Here is a 7,979-nt window from a genome sequence, read left to right as displayed (position 1 = left end):
ATTGGGCTAGAATCATTGATGAAAAAAAGAGTACTTGAGTGGAGGCACTTTCTTTCTAGGCATGAGATTGATTTCATGGACAAGTAAGAAGAAAACATGTATTTCACAATCTGTAATAGAAGATCAAAATGTTATAGCAATAGTTAATTGCTTAAACATAGTGTGGATCAAGAAATCATTGGAAGGTTTGAAGGAAGAGATTAATGAAATCATGGTGATATATTGTGATAAAAAAAGTACTACTAACATATCCAATAAGCTTATAATGCACACAAAGACCAAGCATATTCAATTAAGTATCCTTTTTTTGGGTAATTAATGCAAGACAAAGAAGTAAGATTGGAATATGTTAACAAAAAGGAATGTATAACTGATATATTCACTAAAGCACCACCCAAGGATTCATTTGTGTATCTAAGAAGCAAGTCAGGGGTCATTCCTCTATCTAAAGAAAACTAAGAAGAGGTACACCATTGCATCAATTTTTATGATTAGAATATCTTATAGATTGATGCAGGAAGTCACACTTTAAAAACTACCTAAAGCTATAAAAAGAAATATAGAAGTATGAGTTGATGGAGATCCAAGAAAGAGATGAAAGAGGGAGAGATAATTCAAATATCAGTGAAATATAGAAAGTGATAAAGAGGGAGATGTGTTAATAGATATCTTTGGCCGACTATTGTCAAAGAGGGACATTATGTATTTCAAGTTGCCATCCGATATTTAAAGATGTGTAAGGGAGAAGTATATTAAGTTATTATCATGAGAGACATGTCAATAGAGGGAGTTAATATAATTAGTGTCAAAATGGAGAATTTAATAAAGATATAATGCAAAACATAGAGGGAGTTGAGAGTAAAAATCCTAATAACACTTTTTCCATTGCATGGTAACTAAAGGTGTTTCCATCAATGCCAAAGACAAAGATTGTTCAAAACTAGAATTTGAATAATTGCTATGTTGGCATTGATGTCAAACCTTATTGGTAAGATATTTTCTAATAGTGTAAAATGCCATATTAGTTGATTTATGAAAAAGATTTGAAAAGAGAGATAAAAAGATGAACTAGTGAAGTTATTGAGTAAAGAAGAGTAAGTATGATGGAACTACAAATGGAACTTGATCAAGTAGTATTTTCCAAGATAATTTGTTGTTTGATCATTGTATGAAGTGAAGAAGAAAGATGAGTCTAAGTATAGAAGAGATGTTTAATAGAAGTCTAGAAGTCGAGTAAAATAATAAGCTTGATTGAGTAATAGGTTACTAGGTCAATGAAGAAGTTGAAGCAAAAGATTAATAAACTTAAGCATAAGCTGAGTGATGGTAATGACTGAGAAAAATGGAAGAAGATTGAAGTATTGACCTAGTGTAGTGAAGGTCGAGTGAGTGTTGGAAATATAGGATAGGCTAGGTTACTGAGAGGGGAGGGGTGAATCATGAACCAATAAAAATTAATCTTATTATACCAAATAATCCTTCATTTATATATTGATCTGATTGTATGTATGAAAGACTGAAAGTAATAAAAGATTCATAATAGATTGACACAAGATATGGTGACCTAGAAACCTTCCAAATAGAAAGTAAAACTAGGGTGGGGATGATACCCACAAGATTTAGTCCTAAAGTATAAAGTTGGTTAGTTAAGGGTTACAATTGATCACTTCTAATGATTTTCCCTGTTAGGAGCAATAAGGACTACTAGGTCCACCTTGTTAAAGGATTTACAAAACATACAAGGAAGTATGCACTCAGTAAAGAGATTTGCAAAAGATTGTTAAGTCTACCTTGTGAAAGGATTTAATTATTCCCCCTTTAGGATGAAATAGTAGCTAATCTCTAATTTGTAACTTTGATTTGTTGGTTGAGATTCCTTTGAAGTGTAATGATCACCTTGTTGTGATAGATAAATCTTTGTTGCTCCTTATACTACTTGTAGCCTTCTCAATTCAAACTTATGCTCTTATTATATCTCACATATATTCTTCTTACTTTTGGATATGATAAAATACATTTCATTTATACCAATCCAAACTACAATTCATCAAATTTAGCTACAATACAAGTTTCACCAAAATACACAAAGTTGGCTCAACTGTTGGCACTCGAGTTCTGAAGACAAACTCAATGAGGTTCTGATACTCAACAAGAATTGTCAACACTCAACATCATTATGCTCTTGGTAGATGTAGAAGCTTAGTTCATACTAATCACTTCCAAGTAGTTTGGAATCAGTTAGCACTGGTGACTTGGCAAACATTGTGAAACTCAGCATATAAACTGAATCACATGGTTGACACTACATAGCTAGGTCAACACTAACATTGTGAGCTCGGTATAAATTGAATCACTTGGTTAATACTTCCTAGCTCGGTCAATACTAGATTCACATCACTGATACTGCAAACTTAGTAGACACTGGAGATCATAGTTGACACTGTGCAACTCGGTTAATACTAAGAAGCTTGGTTTGCATTGTTACTTATCAACTCAATAGATACTACTTGGTGTGAACTAAATACTGATTCTAGAACTCGATAGCGATTGTAGAAATTGGTAGAGCCTAGATTACTCGATTAACACTGTAGATTGCAGGATAAGATCAATAGCTACTAACCATTTGACTAAGTGTGAGTCACTAATAAAAAAACTTGACCATAATGTTAACAATCCAGTATAGCCCAAGTAAGATAGATCGATAGTGACTGAGATACCTAGTGATGATTTAGCGTAAGATCATAATGATCATTGAGTGTTAGCAAATTAATAGTTTATGAAAAAATGAGATTTGAGGCCATCATAGTTGAATTTATGAATTAATCAAAATGCATAAGTGATAAGGATTGATGAGATTATGTAGTTAATGCGTGAATTGAGCTCATTAAGTGATCTAAGGTGAGGATTCAATGAGAAGTTTCTAGAAGTTTCTAGAAAGAACCAGAAGTACAAAATGATGAACATATTCAAGGAATCAAATCAAATCCTAAAATTTACAGTTGTTTTTGAGCATCAAATGACTAGACCTATCTATTTAAGGATGCATAAGAGATGAATTTTTTTTGTTGGAGTAGCAAATTTGTGAAGAACAAGTAAAGAATATAGTTGTAGAGGAACAATAAGAATTTGGTGAAGTGAGATTCCTTGAAGTCCCGCCAAGCTAATCACAGATGGAGAATGTGATGAAGTCCACTAAATGAACCAAGAATGAGCTGAATGGAGATCTAAACTTGAAAAATGAGTTGTATTTTATCAGATCAACCTAGTTGTTACTTTCTAACTATTGTGACAGTAAAATCCTTTGATGAAGGTTGACCCAACAATCATATTGTAAATCCTTTAATCAAGGTAACATTATAATGTGATGTTTTAAAGACCTCTAACAAGACCACTCCTAACATGGTGATTAAATACTTCAATAGGGTCACACCTAACAATGTGTTTTGTAATGTTTAATAGGGTTGGCTCTTAACCAACCTCACTTTAGAAGGGTGAAAAGTGGTAGCATGTTACTTGGTGGATTTTCCCAAATTGGATTTATACATTAACTCTTGATGTCATACTTGTATGGATGTTGTTTTCATGTTTCACGCTAATTACTATTATATGTTTTTTTATTTAGCATATACTAAACAAAGGGCTAAGTGATGATATAATAATTTGGATTATTAATGAATTGCTATATTGGAAAAGTGGATTTATGAGTTTGATTAAGTTGTTAAAAGTTGAATTGGCACATATGGACCTGAGAACAACTGATTGACCCCTTCTTAGTTATTCTAATCATTATAATAGGATCAAGGAGGAGAGAATCTCAACCTCTCACTAAGTTTGAATCCAAACCCTCCAATTTCCATGGGATTCCTCTAGTATGGGTGATAAAGGATCGGGTACCTGATATATCAAATACCTAATTTTCTTAGGTAATGGTTTGTTTTTCTTTGGTATTAGGATTGGGGGGAAAAAGTTAGCATGATTTCTAAAGCACTTTTAGACATTTTTAGGTTTTATTTTTCCACAGCCCACCATGATCCTACACATACCCCTTGGTTATCCTTCTATTAAGAATGCTTTTAATCTTCGGGGGTCCTTGCCTAGGTAACTCTTTTATCCATTCATCCATATTCTTCACTTGATCATATATCCTCTACGGTTGGTGCCATACAAAATTGGAAATGGACTTTTGCTAGTATTCCTATTGATTGAGTGATTATAGGATAATTATACCTATGGTAATATAATGTCCCATACTACTTCATCATCCTTTTTTAGAATGCTTAATAAGTTCCTCAATGATCTGTTAATGACCTATGTACTCATCTAGTTATGTGTGGTATATTGAAGAAAAAGCTAATTTGGTCCCCAAGTTTTTGCAAAAAGTTCTCAAAAAGTGGCTAATGAGTGTGGAATCCCTAGATCTAATATTATTGACAAAGGAAATCCATGGAATTTCACTATCTCTTTGAAGAGGAGGCTTATTGTATGGTATGCATCATGTATTATTTTACAAGGAAAGAAGTGAGCTATCTTAGAAAATCTATTTACAACCACATAAATATTGTCATGACTCAATTTGGTCCTTAGGATCTCCAAAACAAAATACATGCTAACTAATTCTCATGGTTTTATAGGAATAGGTAGAGGAGTGTATAATCTTACATTTGAGCTAGTTCCTTTAGCCTTTTTGTATATCACACATGTTTCTACAAACATTCTTGCATCTTAGGCCAGAAATGAAATCTCCTAATCAAGTCTTAGGTCTTATCAATCCCAAAGGTATTTGTCAAACTTCCACAATGTTTATTTTTGACAATTATTTTCCTCATGGAATATCTAGGTATAAAAATTCGACTGCCTTTAAAAATAAAACCTTCTGGAACAATGTAATAGAAAAGTCTATATTATTCTTGTCCTTCAATTTAGTTCACAACTCATGTGCCTCCTTGAATTTTTCATCATCTTAGTACATGTCTTTAAGTGAACCAATTCCCACACTTTCTAATTTAACTTCTTATACTGGTAAATTTCTCTAGCTAAGTGCATCTGCCACCTTATTAGATACACCCTTCCTATTCTCGATGGTGAATGTGAAAGATTGCAAGTACTTCATCCACTTCATGTGTCTATGAATTAATTTTCTTCTCCTGCCTATTAAAAAATCTTGCTACATGATTATCTGTATACACTATAAAATATTTTTAGAATAAATAATGTCTACATTTCCTTAATGAATGCACCATGACATATAATTATAATGCATAGAATTATTACTTCTACTTTTCCTCAGTAATTTTTCACTCAAGAAGGAGCTTGGCAATATCTATCTTACTTGCATCACACTCAATGGTGAAAACTTTATGAAAATCAAGTAAGGTTATGATGATTTGATCTACTACCCTTCTTTCCAAATATTCAAAGGACTTATTATCCTCAATAGTCTGAAAACAATTACATTCTTCCCCCGTTTATAGTATCAATCAATGGTGCACACACACTACTAATTTTTTTGGTCAATCTTCAAATAGAAACTTGCAAGACCATGTAATTTTTTTACCTCACTTGAAGTCCTTAGTTTTGGCCAGTTAAAATTTACTTCCACCTTGAGGGTTACCTATGGAGTTCACAAACCAAAGGAATACTAGTTTCTCCTTGAAGAAAACATGCTTTTCAAAAAAATTCTTCTATTGTTCTTTACACAAAATCTTCAATACCAAAACAAAATGTTTTAGGTGTTCATCTCTATTCTAACTGAATATTATGATATCATCAAGGTAAACCACTACAAATTTATTAATGAATGGTTTGAGGATCTCATTCATGAGCCTTAAAAAGACACTAGGAGCATTTGAGAGGCCAAAGGGAATTATCAACCACTCATAGAGGCCCTTATTTGTTTTGTAATTTATTTTCTATTCATCTTCTTTCCTTTTATTTTATCTAGTAGTAGCAACTTTTTAGGTCTGCCTTTGAATAGTACCTATCCCCTCCTAAATATTTAAACAAATCTTCCATCCTAGGCATCAGGAAACCATACCTAATTGTTATTTTGTTAACGTCTCTCAAGCATGTGCAAAATAAATTATTTCTTAGTGGCCAATATTGTAGGGATAACATTTAAGGGATTAGACTCTTCCTAATGAACACCTTTTCTAAAACTTATTCTATCTATCTTGCAATCTCCTCACTCTATTCTCAGGTCATTTTGTAGGTTGCATTATTAGGCAATGTGGACCTTGGTATGAGATCTATACAATATCTAATATCCCTCTATAGTGGTAATGTTTTTTTTTGTACTACCTATAACTATCCTCTTGTATCTATCTAATAGATTGTAAAATTCTTCATGGGTCCTATCTTTCTATCAACGACTTAGTCTTTTCCTTTGACACTTCTTTTTCCTTCATTACTAAGGAAAAGAATGGAGTGTTCTTATCCTTCAAATTTTCCATAAATTCCTTCTCATCAACTAGCATAATTGTGTTTATTCGCTGGACTCTCCTATCTCCTACTTGATTACCTGACCCTTTATTTTCAAGGAATCTATAGGATGGATGAACAATTTGATTGCATGTAAAGAATCTTCTTGTGAAGACACTTGACTTCCTTCTTCCAAATCTTCATCTATATTAGAACTTATTACCCTAAGGCTACCTCTCCAACTAGATTCTTCTTCTCAATCTTGATGATTAATTTCTCTAATGGGATTTGGATTTTTTTCCCCTTCCAAAGTTACTTCTACCTCTAAAATTCATCTCTCAACCCTGGTTCTACTGCTATACTTTTCTTCTTTTCCTTTCTTCTATCTTCAATTATATTTGGAAATATTTGTGTATAATATCAGGTGAGAAGAGGGTTACCTCTTCTTGAATGTTATACCCCAACCCATTTATGTATCTATCCACCTTTTGCTTTTTATTCTCTAGTTTCTTGGCTCTAAGGGTCAACTTTTAAATCTCCTTAGTATAAGTGCTCATATCTAATACTTTTTTCTTGAGGTTTGAAGTTTTCTATGCATGATTATCTTAGTCATTAGGGATACTGAGTTTTGAAGTCTGCTATGCATGATTATCTTAGTCATTAGGGATAAACTATCTCTTGACTACTTTCATCATTCTCCTCCATGTATAAATGGGGTTCTTGTTATTCTCTATCCTTTTATTTTGCAAATAGTTCCACCAACTGATTGTAAATCCCTTCATCTTTGACTTTGTAGCCTTGATATTTTGGCTCTCAAGGATCTCCTCATACTCAAATGGTTTCCTAATAATTATATCCAACCCATGACTTCTTCTAGATTCATTGTTCTAGCAAAGATAGAGATATCTTTTGTAGTGTCCTTCTTACTACTCTTTAAAGATCTTCAATGAAGTGTTTCTAATTTGCAACAAGTTCATAGGCTCTTGATCTGGTTCTTTATTCTCTTCTCCCTTCTCATCATTAGGGACCTCAAAATCTTTACTCTTACCTTCAAAATTTTTGAGATTCTCCTCTTAGGTCTTGTTCTTCTCCTCTATCTCTTGGAGCCTCTTTGCTAATTCTATAATATTTGGAGGCATTGTCTAAGCCTTTCCCTCACTTTCCTCTACTAACATCTAAGGACTACAATAGTTCTCCTTTGGACCACTACTATGCTTCGATACCTCTTTAAAGAAGAGGGGTTAGAGGAATATGATGGTTCAACCCAACCAAACTTAATTCTCAAATGGACCAACTTTAGTACTCAACCATTTGATGAACAACCCTTGAAGTGTTACACACACAAATATACACACCTTGTAGGGATATCATTTCTTTTGAGTTTTAATAATTTTCTTTCTCCAACTAGGGATCAAACAAGATCTACTTTGATTCTATCTTCAATATCAAGTACAAACCAATCTCAACACCTTGGCCACTACAAACAAAACTTGAACACAATCTCAAAATAAACGTATAAGGGAGGGAAAAGATATATTATGTATTATAAGACTATGTCATGA

Source organism: Cupressus sempervirens, chromosome 7 (genome assembly GCF_028749045.1).
Source record: "Cupressus sempervirens isolate cs-2001-9-10 chromosome 7, ASM2874904v1, whole genome shotgun sequence".
Lineage (NCBI taxonomy): Eukaryota > Viridiplantae > Streptophyta > Pinopsida > Cupressales > Cupressaceae > Cupressus > Cupressus sempervirens.
The sequence above is the reverse complement of the archived record's forward strand: the minus strand, read 5'-3'. Positions refer to the sequence as shown.